Source organism: Gossypium hirsutum, chromosome A12, assembly GCF_007990345.1.
Source record: "Gossypium hirsutum isolate 1008001.06 chromosome A12, Gossypium_hirsutum_v2.1, whole genome shotgun sequence".
Taxonomy (NCBI): domain Eukaryota; kingdom Viridiplantae; phylum Streptophyta; class Magnoliopsida; order Malvales; family Malvaceae; genus Gossypium; species Gossypium hirsutum.
Genome location: NC_053435.1, coordinates 89,433,025 through 89,451,649, shown reverse-complemented (window position 1 = coordinate 89,451,649; position 18,625 = coordinate 89,433,025). Strand labels below are relative to the sequence as shown.

General features: G+C 34.3%; 1 pseudogene; it reads left to right on the top strand.

The window, feature by feature from the left end:
• The first annotated feature begins 289 nt into the window (after window positions 1-289).
• On the top strand, window positions 290-18,401 carry LOC121211434 (carbonic anhydrase 2-like; annotated as a pseudogene).
• Window positions 18,402-18,625: the final 224 nt, after the last annotated feature.

The following is an 18,625-nucleotide window of genomic DNA, read 5'->3' as shown; positions in this document are numbered from 1 at the left end:
TGTAAGTTATACCGATTTGGCTTCGGGCCATTCATATCGGATGATTTAGCTTCGGGCCATGATAATAGTTATTCGGGTAAGTTACCTTGATTTGACTATGGGCTATGATATAGGTACTTATTGTACGAGACTCTCGAGTATTCAATTTCTATTCCAAATGGTTCAACAGCTAAACAAACGATGTGGTTGAGAAATAGGTTAGTATGAGGCAATACAGGTATGTATAGAACCTATTCGAGTATTAAATAGTGAAAGTTCGATGAGATGGTATTTGATCATGTTTTGAGACATGAGAAAGGTTTGTAGTTAATGTATAATTGGTTGATTTGCATTGATTATAGCATATTTGTGATTGGTATTGATGGTATTTGGATGCATATTAGTGTCTTGAAAAATGGTACCATTTAAGCTTGGTTAGGTATGTGCAAAATGGGTGGAAAAATGGCTTGGTAAATAGCCTATTTTTGTCCACACGGTAGAGATACAGGCGTGTGTCTCAGCCGTGTGTGACACACGGTTATGTTACACAGTCTCGTGTCCCCTAGTGTTGAAATTGAAATGAAGTCAGTATGCTCCACACGGTCTCACACACAGGCGTGTGACCGACCGTGTGGTACAAGTCAGTATACCCTACAGGTTTGACATGGCCTAGCACATGACCTGGCACACGGGCATGTGTAGCCATTTCGAAAGGCACACGGGCTAGACACACAAGTGTGTGGGTGGCCGTGTGACTCAAGTCAGTATGTTTGCCCTATTTTCACACAGCCTGAGACAAGGGCGTGTCTGGAGCCGTGTGAGGCATACGGACTGTTCATACAGGTGTGTGACCCCTTTATGGTTGAAATTTTTTTAAGTTTCCAAAATTTTCTATGTTATCGGTTTAGTCTTGAACCACTTCTAATGCATGTTTAAGGCCTCATAGGCCCTTATAAGGGACAATGTGATTGTGTTGAATGATTTATGAGAATGAATGCTTTATGTTTGATAAATATATGCTATATGTTGTGAATTGATCGGTAATACCTCGTAACCCTACTCTGGCGATGGATACGGGTTAGGGGTGTTACATAACAACCGATTTGGAAGCAACTTTCAATCCTACTCAGTTTGACTTGGACAAAAGGATCGAAACTGGTTTTTGTCACTTCAAAAAAGAGAAATATGAGTAAGTTTATATATCTACTGCTACAGCTACCATGTATGATCTTATTTATGACATAATTGTAAAAACACACTCAATATTTATGGGTTTTGGGGTTTGAGCCCTTAACCCTTCTTTTTTTTGGATTGACACCCTCAATGTTATGATTTTTCCAGAAATCAACCCAATTTTAATGGGAAATATGAGTTGACCATTAGTGAACCACAGGTAGATGATGTGTCAAAAATGTTTGACCAATTTCAAATATGCCTACACTTTCTCTCATTTCTTTCTTTCTTTTCCTCTGCTCTCGCAGTCTACCCATCTCCAACTCTAAGAAGCCTATTCCCCTTCCCTTTCTCTCCACACATTCAAACCCCCACCGTCGTCGCCTTCCCTCTTACTCCTCTCCGTCTCAACCCCTACCACCGCTTACTTCCCTCTCACTCCTCACTGTCGATCTCACCACAAACGTCTCAAAACCTTCTCTATCTATATTTCCATCTTCAACCTCCTCCTTTTCCTCCTCTTTCTCGTCATCATTATCATCATCATCAACAACAGCCCTTATTAAGCTCGCCAAAATCGCAACCAGAGGCTAAAATGAATATGACTATTGATCGCAAGTGTTACATCTGTAATCGAATTTCACGATCACGATCCCAAAATCTCTGGCATTGTCATCATTGTCAAAGTCTGTAAAACCACCATTGAAGTCTTTAGGAAGACGTTTGAAGAGAGGAAGGAGTGATGATTCATTTTCATCTTCTTCGCCGCCATCCTTGTAAATCATTGTGGCATAAAGGTCTGACATTTTCAACAATTGTGCCTATTTACAAAAGACAATTAAATCAAACACCCAAAATTCTATGAAACCAAAAAAAAAATAAAGGAAAAGAAAAATGAGGACTCACTATCATAACTTATTTTTTAGTATAGCTTGCTCTTCTACGATCCAATCTTTGGAAATACCAAAGCCAAATCAAACTCAACTAACATAAATCCACTAATCAGCCTTTCTTAGCTTTTCCAAAATGTAACCTAAACCTCCAACAAAGAGAAAACAACATTCAACAAAGCCTTCTCTCTGCCGTTTTGCCTTCTCAAGAGAACCCAAAATGAAAACAAAAGAAAATCATCTTAGATACCTAGATCTAGCAGGAAAAAAAGAGAGGAAGAAAAGGATTAGAAATCAATGGCTCTGATTTTTCTCTCTCAAACATTATAATAAATAAGCCAATATGAAAATCTTATCGATCGATGGTTGGACACAACGGCAACAATAGTTAGAGGGGAAGAGAGAAAGAGGAGAAGAACAAAAATGGAAACAAAATTTAAAAAAAAAAGAATTTTGTTAAACAATTTTGTTTTTAAAGATGATGTCATTTATGACCTCGTGCTTATGTGGCACTAAGGGTGAGCGTTCGATTGAATTGAATCGAATGAATTTTTTTCAATTAATCAAGTTGACGAATCCTATTTTATCATCCTAACTCGATTGGAAATTTTCTCGAATTAAGTCAAGTGAGATGAAATTCGAATAGAATCAAATATATTTGTTCGAGTTAAATTTAAAAAAATGACTTTGGGTCATTGTAACCACTGTCACTCGTCATAATCAAATTTGCCTACCGTAATCAAATTTGTTATTAACTTTCATCTCCTCATAATTTATTTATTAATCTTTTATATATGGGTTAGCTTTTTTGCTTACTTAGGTGCTTCAATTATTTTCTAATTTTTGTTACAATGTATTTTGAAATTAAAAAATATTTTAAATATAAAAATGTGATTTTTTAATAAAAGTTATCTTAAAGATAAAATGTGAAATTGATACCAACATTAAATTTTAACACGAATATTTTATGGCATCATCAATAATTCAATTTTAACATAAATTTATAAATATTTAATATGATTAAACAATTCAATAATATAAATAGTATAAAATATGAAATTTAATTTAATAATATAAATAGTAGATATAAATAAAATTATTATTATAACAACCCGTTTTTAGTGAAATCAGAACAGTAGTTTCGGGACTACAAATCTGAAGTCGAAAAAAAGATTATTTTATTATTATTTTATGGTTTACAGTATGATAGAAATACCATATAAAATTTTGTTAAGAAATTTTACCATTTACATACTTAATTTGATAAAAGGGACTAAATTGCGTAAAGTGTAAAAGTTGAATTCTAATAGCTAAAGGTATAAAATAGCTATAGAATTTTAAATTGGAGGTTCTTATATAGTAATTAGCCATTAAAGTTGTTAGTGGGTAAGCATAAATAGTCATCATTGGAAATTGAATGAAATATTAAGGTTAATTTTGGAAATTAGTGATTAAAGTTATTATAAATTAAATAAAATAAACTATTATCATCCATTCTCATCATCATCCACCAAAAAAGAAAAAGAAAAGAAAACCTAGCCATGGAAGCTTGAAATTTAGGCAAGCTTATTTTGCTCAATTAGGTATGAATTGTTGTCTCTTTTTTTTATGATTTCTATACTTCCGAGATCGTAGTAGCTTAATCTAACTAGCTCGTGGATTAATTTGCAAAATTTTTAAAGTATTAGGGTTTTTGCATTGATGAATATGCTTGAATTTGAAGTTTGATAATAGAAAATGAATGGTTGTTGTTAGATAAACAACTTTTGTAAAGAGAATCTTGATGAAATTATCAATTAGGGGTTAAATTTAAAAAGGTGATAAATTTATAGTAAATTTTTTGAATTTTGTGCTATTAATATGTATAAAAATCGTCTAGGCTTGAGTAAGGACTAAATTGTATGAATTTCATTTTTCGAGCCTAAGGACTAAATTACAATGGAATTAAAAGTGTAGGGAAAAATGGTAATTTTGCCAAAATTCCATGTTGGATTAAATTGAATGAGAATTATATTGAAATGAGTTAAATTTATTCGTATAGATCATGTCAGACCTAGTACAGAGTTAGATCGATGTAAAGATAAAATATCAGATTAGTCGCCTCCATGTTTACATACACTTGTCGATGTAAGTTTGTGTAATTAAATTGAGTATTTATATGTTTTAATTGAATCATATGTATGTGATTTGTATAATTGCTATGTATAAATACTGATCGCATATCCGAAGATTACCGAGTCTCATTTGAACCTTAAAAATTCGTAGGATACAAATGAAATGTCATCAGGGTTACCGATTTGGTTTGGATCCTGCATATGTTGTGGACACACTACAGCTCGTATGAGCTTTCCGATTTATAGCTCATGAGAGCATACTGATTCATAGCTCGTATGAGCATACATGAATATGAATTGACGGATTACAGATCAGTACACCTAGTGTGTACTACGCGTGTATCCAACGATATTTTAAATGGTTCAACAGGCACAATTCTATTATGAGATTATATGAGTTCGATATGAACTATTAATTGTATTTACATGAAATACATGAAATATGATTATTTGATGAATTCAACCATGTGTGTTGGATCTTATATGTGACTTTCATGGCTAATATGTTGGTGATCATGTGTTTAGGCTTTTGGCCAAATTGGTTGAGATATGCTGTGTTTACTTACCTATTTTATGGATATATGGTAAGTTAAATTCCATGTTATACGAACTTACTAAGCTTAAATGCTTACTCTGTGTTATTTTCCATATTTTATAGTAATTTAGAAGCCCGTTCAGGTTGGAAGCTTGTCGGAGCTATTTCACACTATCCATCGGCCCTTTTGGTACTTTTAGTAAATTAATTTCGGTTATAATGGCATGTATAAGTTAATTTGGCCAATGTTGGCATATAAGTGTTTTGTTGAGATTAATCACTTATTTGGCTTGTGTTTGGTATATTTTGATGCATATATATATGGCCTTATCATATTTAATATGTGTTTGATATGGTTGAATGATGGAAAACTTATAGGTATATTGATGATTGGTTTGAAAAAGTATATCTGGTACAATTATGCATATATGTATTTGGTTATCTAGGTAAATTTGGATATTTGGTTGACATGTTTTTAAGTTGTCATTTGAAGTGCCTAAGGGCATATTGGTTATATGTTGTGATAATACATGTTTAAGACTTGATTTTAGCTTGATTTGAATGCCTTGTTATGGCTTGTTGATGTGCAAATTGTTGTGTTTAGGTTGGTACGAAATTGGGTGAGAAATGTAGCTTGGAAAATAACATATTTTTGTCCATACGGGCAGAGACACGGATATGTGTCTCAGCCGTGTGTAATACACGGCCAGGTGACACGACCGTGTGCCTCAGCCGTGTGCAACACATGGCCATGTGTGTAATGACCCAAAATTCACGGGCATCAGAAAAGTATATTATCGGGCCTCCGTCTTAACGAAATGGGTTCGTAAATAATTATTAGAAATATTTATGAGTCTAATGGTGTGTTTAATTAGGTTTTAATTAAGTGAATTTAGCTTAATTAAGGGTAATTAGGAAAAAGGACTAAATTGAATAAGGGGTAAAAGTTGAATTATAGAATAATAGAAAGTAAAAGGACCAAAATAGCAAATATGCCATTTAGCATAAGTTGAGGCGGTATATGAAAGATTTTTACTTAAATTTTAATTATAAAATATATATATTAGTTATAAATTATATTAAATTAATTTAAAATAATTATATTATAAGATATTTTTATGATAATTAAATTAAATTCATGACTAATGTATGGTGGTGATTTAATACAAGTGTATTAATAAAAATATATACACTTGTAATACTATAATTAATTATTAAATAGATATTTATTAAATAGATATTTATTAAATGATTATATTACATTATATTATTAATAAATAAATAAAGCATGTAATAAAAGAAACAAAAAGGAAACAAAACATAAAAGAAACAAAAAGCACTGGAAACAGGAAAGAAGGAAGGAAGAAAAATAAAATGAAAAATTAGGGTTTAAAGTTTTAAAGCTTTAAAAGGTAAGTTAATTAAGTCATTTTTACTTAATTTTGATGTTTTAGGAACTTTAGAACAAAGTTTTGTTGAAATTAAGTTGAAGTTTTGAAAGTTCTTAGGTTTTTTAATATAGTTCATGTTGAGCAAATTGTTGGATTAGGGGTTTAATTAATAGAATTTTTAGTTAGAATTGATTAAGGGATTAAATTGTAAAGTAAGCTATAAGTTTTGCATAGTAGGGACTAAATTGTAAGAATTTCGAAATTAAGTATTTATGATGAAATTTTAAATAGTTAAGTTAAATTTGGTAGGGAATTGAGTAGAAATAAAGCATGAATTGAGATGGAAAAGTAAGTGAATTTAGTTAAGATTAAAATTAAAATTAAAGTAGAAATTGAATAGAAATTTAATAAGAAATTTAAATATTAAATGTAAATTAGTATTGTATTGATGATTATGAAAATTATCTTAATTGTTCATAGCTAACATCGCACCCGAAGCATCTACGAAGAAAGTAAAAGAAAAGGTGGACAAGGAGTAAACTCGAGAAAATTCACGGTTTGTATTACTATAATTCAAACTACTATTTATTAAATGTTATATTCAAATTTATGTGTATGGTAAGTAAAATTATAAGGTAAGTATCAATATTGAATTGAATGAAATTGAGATGAAGTATGATTATGTATAAATTTGATAGTATATTGTTGGAAAGTGGAAAATTGTATCGAATTGAATTGTACATTGAAAGTGAAATTGAAATTGAGAAATGATTTGAATACCCTATTAACTAGTCAGGCTGAGTCAGATATAGTTGGCATGCCATAGGATTGGAAGAGTACGAGAATTTATCAGCTTCGTCGATCAAACGCTATATGTGTCGTATTAGGCACCACGTGTGTCGTTTTAGGCACTTTATGTGTCGTATACTGCTTCTGATTTATTGATCAGGTACTAAGTACCATTTTAGGCATAATGTGTCGTACCGGTGTGTTTGGTTGGAATCCGTGTATCTGCCAAGGTCCGAGTTTGTTAATAGGGTGAATATTCGAAATGAGTGAATTGAATAAATTTGATTGATCGTATGACTAAAAGTATGAGAAAGAAATTGTTAGTCGAATTGTGAATTGAAATTGTATGTGAGATTTGGAAACATGAACCTAAGGTTCATGAATTGATCAAGTTCGAGTTATTAAGATATGATATTGTTGATGAATTATTATATATGAAATATGAAATTGAATGTAAATTAGTTCTTATGAGTTATAAATTTTACATGTTTAGTGTTATATGATTAATTTTTTTAATTCATTAGAGTTATATAGTTTGAATTATGGTAATACCATTGAGTATGAAATACTCAGCATACGATTGTTTTCGTGCGTAAGTTAGTAGAAATCAAAGGTTCCGGTTCAGCATCCAGATCAATCCCGACTTCAGCACAACTTTGGTGATGTATTTTCTTTTCCTTTTGGTAAATGTGGCATGTACCTAGGTCATATATATATATGTTGTATGATTTTGGTTATAAAGTATGGATGGTTTGAATGTTTGAACTTAGTTTTAAGTGAAATGGTAAAGAGTATATTATAAAATTTGGCATTAAATTTGAATGGAAAATAAATGAAGTTATTAGTCAATTTGAATGATATTATGAATGTTTAATTATTAAATTACTATGTTAATGAATTGGTTATGATATAAGTGTATTTGAGTATAAATTGTTTTTGGTTGCGGTTTGAAAATTGCAAGGAAAGTTAGATGTTTATAAAGGGGATTATATTGAGTTTTTAAAAAATTATTTACGAAAAATTTCTGAAGTACTTGAACAAGTCCCGTTCCACTTCTAATACGTAATGGGCCTCGAAGGTCCATGAAAGAGACTAAATCATTAAATTATAATATGTATGCTATTTATTTGTAAATTAATTGTAAATTATCCAATATGTTCAGTAATGCCTCCTAACCCTGTTCTGGCGACGGTATGGGGTTAAGGGGTGTTATAGTGTGTCCCCTGTATCTTCTTAAGAGTGCAAGTCAGTATGCTCACACGGCCTAGCGCACAAGTATGTGACTTGGCCGTGTGACCCAAGTCAGAGAGTTACACGGACACGAACATGGGCTGGGATACAGTCGTGTGTCCCTATTTCAAATGCCCACACGGCCTGAGATATGGGCATGTTCTTGACCGTGTGAATTACATGGCCTGACCACACAGCCGTGTGACTCCTGCAGCTTTGAAAATTTTCAATGTTTTCTGAAAAATTCCTTGAGTATCCAATTTAGTCCCGATTTGTTTCTAATGCGCATTTTGGGCATTGAGGGCTTGTATAAGGGGCAATATGTATAATTTTGATTGGTTTTTGACATAAATGCTATATGACATGAAATGTTTTCATTTTTTGTCTATTTGATTTGTAACCTCCGATAAGTTCCTTAACCTTGTTCTGGCGACAGATTCGGGTTAATGGTGTTACAATTACTATTTAGGTTTAGGGTTTTTTTAATGATTTTTTATTTGGGGTAAAAGGTGAAAAGTAAAAGTTTAGGAGGAAAATAAAAAGTTTTAAGGGTTGAGGGAGTAAATTTTTGAAAGGAAAGTAAATTGAGGGAAAATAGTCAAAAAAAATTCGGTGGGGGGGGAAGGGGAATAGGTTTGGGGTAGATGGGGGTGGAATGGGAAGGGAGTAAAAGTTTTGGGGGGAAAGTGAGAGGGAGTAAAATTATTGAGGGAAAGTAAAAAGGCTTGGGGGTTTGAGGTAAAAATGTAAAATATTATAGTTTAGTATTCGGTTTATTCAAATTATTCGAATTAAATTCCATTCGAACTCGAAATTCAAAAAAAAAATTGAGTGGACTCGAATAACTCAATTCATTTAACTTGAAATTCAAAATTTTTTTTAATTTTTTTAGTCGAATCGAGTTTTGTTTACCCTATGTGACGTTGACATGTAGTTTAATTGAGAGCCAACTCACATTTATAGTTAAAAATGGCTAATTTTTGAAAAAATCATAACGTTAAAAGTGTTAATCTAAAAAAGATGTTAAGAGCTCAAACCTAAAAATTCATAAATGTTGAGGGTATTTTTTTTATAATTATACCCTTATTTATCTACCACAAACTCATTTGAAAAACCAAGTAGTACAAGTTTCTTCTCTTTGGCCAATGCGCGATATCTTTTTATTTTATTCTTTTTTTGGGGGGGTTGATAAAATAATGAGAAATAAAAGAATGCATGATGAACTACAATTAAGTTAAAAATGAATGTTAAAATTTGGATGCTTGTTACGACGATCCTTCGTAAATAATGTTATGAAATTGATAGTTGCAGCAAAGGGGAAACTTTATACGACTGAATTGGGAAATTGGATTACTACAGTTTTCTTTATCTTTTTTCCCAATAATCTATTATTTGCGGTAAACATCCTGATATGTTTGGTGCACTTGCCAATGCCCAAAGCCCTAAGGTTTGTCCATTTTTTTCTTTTTAAGCTTTTGTGATTTCATTAATTGGATTCGTGTTTCTTGGCTTTTATTTTATTTTTATAATTGTTGAATTTATTTAATTTAAAGTGGAAAAGAATTACAGCCAAACAAAACAAAACACCAAAAACAGCCTGAAAACCAATAAAATAATAAATACTAATAAAGAAAAAAATAAATGCAATAATAAATAAAACCATTAGCTTTTTAGGGACCCTAAACTGCCCCCAGTATTCCCTATCCAATTGATGTTGAAAACAAAAGCCTTCATATTTTCCCAATATTCACTTTGCCGTTAAGCTCTATTACTTCTTTAACGGTAGTTTTATGTAATAGTTCAAATTAAATTTATTTTAAAAATATATTTTCATCTCAACAACTGGACATCCAAGTTGGCATTTAAAACACATTTAGACTGCCACATAGGACTGTCGTTAGGGAGTTTAATAGTAAAGTAACCACTTCGTAATAAAACGATAACGTAAGTGACTAAAACGTAACATTTCAAATATAAATAACTAAAATGTAATATAAGTTAAACAAAAATGACTACTTTATAGTTTACCCTAAAACTTTAATACACTTACTAAAATGAACAAAAATATTTTTTCCCTCTCTTTTATGTACCCCAACAATCATAGGTTGACGTGTGTATTAAACTTTTTTTTTTTTACTAACATAATATTGGAATACCGTTTCGTTCTCTTTAAACCAACAAAACTTCAGATTTAAAGTCAGAAAAACAGATTAATGGTGAATCTGCCTCTTGCTGGGTTTTCTTTTAACTGCCCCATGTTCAGTTTAAAGTAAGAAGGTGAGATCAAAATTGGAGTTAGGTTGTAATCGGGAAGAAGAGTAAGATTAAGTTTCGGAAGGCAAAAAATAAGAATACGGTTGGCTAAGACCTAAAGTCAACTTGCCATTAACTGGATCTAAGGCTTTTAAAAGAACACCGGTAGAAGAACTAGATTGTTACACGCCCAATGCAAAATAAAGTTGACAGTATCAATTACATGCAGGATCTCAAATAAAGCAATATGACCCACACCACATATAAATCAGCCAAAAACCATGTTGACAGCTTCTATCACCTCTTATTCTTTGATAATTTCTTCCTCTCATCAATAAGCATTATGAGTTCATAGGATAGATCTCAACTTTGAGTTTCCAAGTGTCCTCTAATTTGCATCCAACTCCCATTTCTCCTTGAATTATGAACATCACTTCCTTGTTGAAAAAGACTTATCGAAAATATCAGTTCAACCCATGACGCTCAAAACATCATATTTATAAAAATCCTCAATCAACCCGAATTAAAAAAAAAAAAGCTATCTTTTATCTTGCTTTAAACATGACGATAATGGCAGCTGTAAGGAATTCTTTTCTTTTGATTTTCTCTTGATTTTATGCTATTATACTATTGGTTTCGAGCTACCAACCACAACCTTTGAAATTTTTTAAAACGCTTCGTTTGATTCTCATTTCAAGCGAGTTGATGGAGGTAGGTTTTACCATTAACCTATTCTTCAGAACTTTTAACTCTTCTGTTTTGTCGGCTGGAGGAGAAGAGGAAGCAATTGTGATTTTAATTATTTTTACCGTAAAATCGGAAGTCTAATTAAATAGAGGTGTCAATATATGATTGAATTGGCAGAGGATTTACGAGAGATATCCGGCCATAGTTTTCCTTCCCCCATGATGAAATCGACAAAAGTGAAGAAGCTTTTACGATTTGGGTGTTTACTTAAAATTAAGTAGCAGGTGGATAGCAGTACTGAAATGTTTTTCTATCCGAGAATCTCTGATCTTTTTTAATTCAATATATAACCATTACCATACGCAATATGAATGATGAACATAGTTATTAGCTAACTCTTTGATATAGTTTTTGGTATTTGCTTGCTCGGACTCTCGAATCTGCCCTTGGCACATCCTGGATTTCCAACCAGGGTAGGCTTTTATGGTCCGAAACATAGCCAATATGGTCCTGCCCTATGATAAGGTTCGCCTAATTGTACTTTTTATTTAATTTCTTGGACTTTATATATGTAGCTCGCGATGAGATCCATTAGCTAATAACTCTATCCGATATGTTGGAAATAACTTTTTATCATTTCATTGGAAAACATTTATTATTACTTCTTTAAATGTATTTTATGTTTGGATTTAGTTTGTTGACTGCAGACCAAATATTCAGGTCCATTGAATATGCAGTCTTGCATCTCAAGGTGAATATTTTTTTTTACCATTTGCTTCTTCTTTTATTTTTAATGAGAGGGGAGAGGGCATATGATCTGATCTACTCACCAGCCATGCTCAAGTGCTCCACCCACGACCTCTAAACAAATGGCCTTTTTTCCTTTTACTTTCTGAAAGGAATCTGTCTATTTAAAATGGGATATATTCAACATTATTTTTTAAACAATCATAACTTTTTGTATTTCAACGATGATTCACTATAATAAACAAATTAAAAGTACAGAATGGAGAAGTAATTAGCCAGTATTGTAGTGGTGTGAGGAGCTCTTTTGCTTTTCTTTCAACTAAACTTGCTATAAAAATTTCCAGCCTTTTTGGAAATCGGATATTTAAGAGAGAAATAATGTTAGGTTTGATTGAGGTGGAGAATATTGTGGTTATTGGACATAGCTGCTGTGGAGGTATCAAAGGGGTAATGTCTATCCCAGAGGATGGGACCACTGGTAGGTAACCATTATTGGTGTCTCGAAACCATATTTACCTTATTTTTCAACCGCGCTTAAACATTCATAGTACAGCATATACTTTAGATTAAAATAAATCCAAATGCATTTCAGTAATTTGTCCGTGTGATTGTGTTGGAGTTTCAACACACTTTAACCGAGTAAAGTAAGAATTTCAGACAGAGCACCAACAGCAACGTATTATACCCGGGTAAGATATAAAGGAAAAATACTTGAAGCTTTAAGCCTTTAGCTACTGTCAAGAATAAAGAACAGAACTTAGAAGTTTTTGAAGGCAAAGAAAAAATGGGGCATATGGAAGAAAATCTGATAATTTCATTCTAAAAGAACAATGGCATAATGCTAATACATAAATCAAGCTTTTTGCTTGTCAAAATCAACATGTGGTCAACTAATCTATACCAACTACCACTAATACATTGGAACTTACAAAACAAAACTTGTACACTTAAGCAAAGTTGGTCATCAGCTCCTACATCATCAAATTATAACAAATGTAGGCTAAACTAAGTTCAAAATGAACTAAATTACAAAAGCATAGTTAAACGGTAACAAAATGTAACTGAGATAGAAAAGAAGCATCAACCCTTTCAGTTGCATGTATTTTACCCGGGTAACTTGTGTGTATGAATTCTTGCACATACTTTACCCGGATAACATAAGTGCATTAATTTTCACATGCTTGAATCTGCATGGGCTGCATGGGAACTAACTTCAACACTCCTCCTTAGTTTCCATGCTGCAAACTCCAAGTTCTTTTCTTAACTTAATAAACCTTGAAGTACTTAGCCCCTTTGTGAAAATATCAACAACTTGGTCTTCTGAATTGCAATGAACCAGCTCTATCTCTCGAGCTTGTTCCATCTCCCTTACCACATGCAACTTAATGCTGAAATGTTTGGTTCTACCATGGAAGACAAGATTCTTTGTAATTGCAACAGCGGATTGATTGTCACACATGATCCCTGTTGCTTCTTCTTGATGCAAGTTGAGGTCATCCAAGATCTTTCTAAGCCATATGGCTTGATTTACAGCTCCAGCAGCTGCTACATATTCAGCTTCAGCAGTGGACTGAGCAACTATTGATTGCTTCTTTAAACTCCAGCAAAACATTGCTGAACCAAGTGTAAATGCATAATCTGAAGTGCTTTTCATGTCATCCTTTGAACTGGCCCAGTCACTGTCAGTGTAACCTATCAGCTTCAGGTTTTCACTTCTGCTGAATTTCAGTCCATAGCTCAGGGTGCCTTTGATGTACCTGAGCACTCTCTTTGCTGCTTAAAGGTGTTGTTTGTTGCAGCAATGCATAAACCTCGACAGCATACTAACGGCAAACATGATGTCTGGTCTGGTTGCTGTCAAATACAACAAGCAACCAACAAGACTTCTATAATCAGCTTCACTGACCTATTCATAGCCTTCTTGACTTGATAGTTTTACTCTAACAGCCATAGGTGTGCTTGTTGGCTTGCAGTTTTCCATAGAGAATTTGCTTAGAATTTTTGCAGCAAATATCTTCTGCCCCAAGAAGATTCCACTATGAGTTTGTTGCACCTCCATTCCAAGAAAGTAAATCATCTGTCCCAGGTCAGACATTTCAAACATGTCTTTCATTTTGGCCTTAAAATCAGCCAATATACTTTGGTCTCCTCCTGTCACCAAAAGATCATCAACATAGAGGGACACAATAAGCCGTGTTTCAGCTTGTTTTTTTTTACATAGAGAGTTGGCTCACTGATGCTTCTCTCAAATCCCAAACTGATAAGATAGCTGTCAATTCTTGCATACCAAGCTGTAGGGGCTTGTTTTAGGCCATACAAGGCCTTCTTGAGCCTGTATACCATATCCTCTTTGCCTGTCACAACAAAGCCTTGAGGTTGGTCAATGTAGATCTCTTCTTCAAGGATGTCATTTAGAAATGCAGGCTTCACATCAAGTTGGTGTATCGTTCACTACTTCTGAGCTGCCAAGGCAATCAGCAATCTGATGGTGTCTAGCCTGGCCACTGGTGCAAATGTTTCCAAGTAGTCCAGGCCATATTTCTGGCTAAATCATTTGACTACAAGCCTAGCCTTCAGTTTATTCAAGCTCCCATCAGCATTTTGCTTGGCTCGATAGACCCACTTTACTCCAATAACCTTCCTCCTGGCTGGTCTAGGAACCAATTCCCATGTCTGGTTCTTCTCAATCATGGTAATTTCATCAGCCACAGCCCTTTTCCATCCTTCATCAGCTTCAGCATCTTCAAAACTGCATGGTTCTTCTTGTGCAACATAGGCCCTTTCATAAACATCAGCCAAAGTCATTGTACCTCTGACTGGTTCATCATCAACATCCATCTCTGGATCAATTTGATTAGATTCAAACTGATCTGTCATAAGTTCTTCAGGGATGGCTTCAGGTTCATTTCTTTCCCAATTCCAACAAGCCTTCTCATCAAACACTACATATCTGCTCACTTGGATTTTGTTGGTTAAAGGATCCAAGATCCTATAACCCTTTTTGATCATACTATACCCGGTTAAAATACCAGGAACAGCTCTTTTGGACAACTTGTCCCTCTTGACAGCTGGTACTTGGCTGTAACATAGGCAACCAAAGACTTTCATATGAGCCAATGATGGCTTAAACCTGAACCAGGCTTCAAAAGGTGTCTTGTGAGCTAGTGCTTTGGTTGGAAGCCTATTCTGAATGTAAACTGTAGTGTTGACAGCTTCAGCCCACATGGTCTTGGGCAACTTCTTCTCAAATAATAAACATCTGGCCATATCCATCAAGCTCTTATTTTTCCTTTCACTAACCCCATTTTGCTGGGGTGTGTAGACATTGGTTAGCTGGTGTTTGATGCCAGCATCTTTGCACAAAGCTTGGAACTGAGCTGAAGTGTATTCAGTTCCATTATCTGACCTAATAGTCTTTATCTTGCAGCCTATTTCTGTTTCCACTGCAGTTTTAAACTTTATAAATACTTGAACAACCTCTGACTTATGCTTCAAAAAATAAATCCAGCAATATTTGGTACAGTCATCAATGAAGAGAATAAAATAACTGTTGCCACTTAGTGATTCAGTCCTCATGGGGCCACAAACATCAGTGTGCACCAATTTCAACTTGCTTAAAGCTCTCCAGGTTGTGTTTGTAGGAAATGGAAGCCTGGCTTACTTTCCTATTTGACAAACCTCACAAACTTCTTCATTCTGAACTGTCTTGGTGAAGTTTTCAACCATTTCCTTGCTGACCATTCGATCCATAGATTTGAAGTTGGCATGACCAAGTCTTTAATGCCAAAGCTTGGTGTCTTCTGTTGAAGCAACATGAGCTGAGTGTGAGTCACCTGACCAGTTGACTTCAAAGCATTTGTCACTCATGGTGACTGTCATGAGGCTTGATCCATTTGGATCAGTGATTTGGCACTCCTGGCCCTTGAACACAACTGAGTATCCATTTCCTAGTAGTTGAGAAATGCTAAGTAGGTTCTTGTCAATCTTAGGTCCCAGCAGCACATTTTTTATGATTTTGTCACCTGTGGCAGTGTATATTTGCACATCTCCCTTGCCTTCAGCCTTGATTAACTGACCATTTACAATTTTTACCTTGGTTTTGCATGATCTGTCCAAGGTTTTAAAAATGGTTGCATCTGGTGACATGTGGTTGGTGTAACCACTGTCCAGCAACCAGCCTTTTGTACCTTTCTTTTGGTCAGCTGAGCATGAAACAACAAAGACTTGTTCTTCATGATCACTGATATCTTCAGCTACTCTAGCTTCTTCATTCTTGTGTTGTGGTTGGTTTTGGCCAGGTCTGACTTTTTCTTTGCAGACTCTTTCAACATGGCCCTTCTTCTTGTAGTGTTGGCACACAGCATCTGGTCTAAACCAGCATCTGGCCTCTGGATGACCAGGCCTTTTACAAAATCTGCAGAGTCGATCTCCTCCTCTTGCAGCATTAGGCTTAGGCCTGTTTTTCCAGTTTTTCTTGCCTTTGTAAGCTGAGGTGCTCAAGGCTACTTTGGCCTTAGCTTGGAAAGCACCCTCCTAGTGCTCCTCCATTCTATTGGCTCTCCTTTGTTCCTGAGCATAGATGGCATTAATAAGCTCAGTTAGGGAGATAGTTGCCAAGTCTCTCGAATCCTCTAGAGATGAGATCTTAGCCTCATATCTTTCGGGTAATGTTGAGAGCACCTTCTCCAAAATCCTTGCCTCATCAAATTGCTCACCAAGAAGCCTTATGCTATTAACTATAGCCATGATTCTGTCTGAATACTTCTTGACAGTTTCTTCTTCTTTCATCTTCAAGTTCTCAAACTCCCTTCTCAGATTCAACAACTGCTGCTGCCTTGTCCTCTTAGTACCTTGGAACTCCTCCTTGAGCTTGTCCCAGGCCTGCTTGGGAGTCTCACAAGCCATGATCCTGGTGAAGATAACATCAGAAACACAGTTCTGAATGCATGACTTGGCCTTGTGTCTTTTAGTTCTCTCATCTGCATGCTGTCTAATTTGAGCCACTGTGGGGTTGGCTCTGAGTGGTGCTGGTTCAACATCTGAGTTGACAACATCCCACAGATCAAAGGCTTGCAGGTAAGTCCTCATCTTAACCTGCCATATGTGGAACCCTTCACCATTAAAGACTGGTGGTGCAGTTGGTGAGAAGCCTGATAAAGCCATCGTTTTTAAAGTTTGCTAGAACAGGTCCCTTAAGAATGCAGCTCTAGATACCAATTGTTGGAGTTTCAACACACTTTAACCGGGTAAAGTAAGAATTTCAGACAGAGCACCAACAGCAACGTATTATACCCGGGTAAGAAATGAAGGAAAAATGCTTAAAGCTTTAAGCCTTTAGCTACTGTCAAGAATAAAGAACAGAACTTAGAAGTTTTTGAAGGCAAAGAAAAAATGGAGCATATGGAAGAAAATCTGATAATTTTATTCTAAAAGAACAATGGCATAATGCTAATACATAAATCAAGCTTTTTGCTTATCAAAAATCAACATGTGGTCAACTAATCTATACCAACTACCACTAATACATTGGAACTTACAAAACAAAACTTGTACACTTAAGCAAAGTTGGTCATCAGCTCCTATATCATCAAATTATAACAAATGTAGGCTAAACTAACTTCAAAATGAACTAGATTACAAAAGCATAGTTAAACAGTAACAAAATGTAACTGAGACAGAAAAGAAGCATTAACCCCTTCAGTTGCATGTATTTTACCCGGGTAACTTGTATGTATGAATTCTTGCACATACTTTACCCAGATAACATAAGTGCATTAATTTTCACATGCTTGAATCTGCATGGGCTGCATGGGAACTAACTTCAACAGATTGTACTGTGTATTTGATGAATTATCAGTAACTAATAAGCTGATAAGTAAGAAGTTGGAAAAACTTAAATTTTTTTTTGGCTTTAGCTCCACTTTCTTTGAGGTATGTTTAATGGGGGAATAAAGCAGGGGAACAAGTTCTGTAAATTTGAACTTTCATTTTATTTTGGGGTTCTGGAATATACCAATATAAATGTGGATTTCATTACCATTCTAGTACATGTAAGGTCTAATGCTCGAGTTCATACTTAATATGATTTTCTTACTTTTGAACAGATTGAAGACACTAAAGAAAGTTTATACATAATATGATTGTCTTACTTATGCTTGAGTTTGCAGTGATTTCATAGAAGAGATGTGCACCTGAAAAGACCAAGGTGAAGACAGAGCTGAGTTTCTCGGAGCAGTGTACCATTTGTGAGAAGGTGATTCATGGGTAATCTATTATAACATCTTTTTGCACTCTTACACATTACTATAAGATTGATATATTAATATGGTTTTGAAGAAATTGATGCAGGAGGATGTGAATGAATCTCTGGGAAACCGATTCACATATCCATTTGTGAGAGAGGCAGTGTCAAAGAAAAGCCTTGAGTTAAAGGGTGCACATTATGATTTTGTTAATGGAAACTTTGATCTTTGGAATCTCGACTTCAAGCTTACATCTACTCTAGCTCTATGAGTATTTTTGCACTTTCCCCATACCTTCTTTTGCAATGCTGCTTTGTATATTTCTTCATCAATACCATTCTCAGGGAATAAACCGGCCTGATTTTGGTCCACTTTGTGTTTAATATCATCTGAGAAAAAAAACTGAAACTTGAATGTTCTATTTTGATGCACAAAAAGAAAAAGCCGACTTTTGCGTTTAGCCCCCATTCTTTTTCTTTTTTGTTGACAAAATTCTGGTAAGAACTAACTTTAAAAAAAAAATGGGGTTTAAGCTTATATCGCAGTGTTTTTCTCAAATTGTAGCTGCTATTGTTGAAGAGTAAATGTGGAAAGA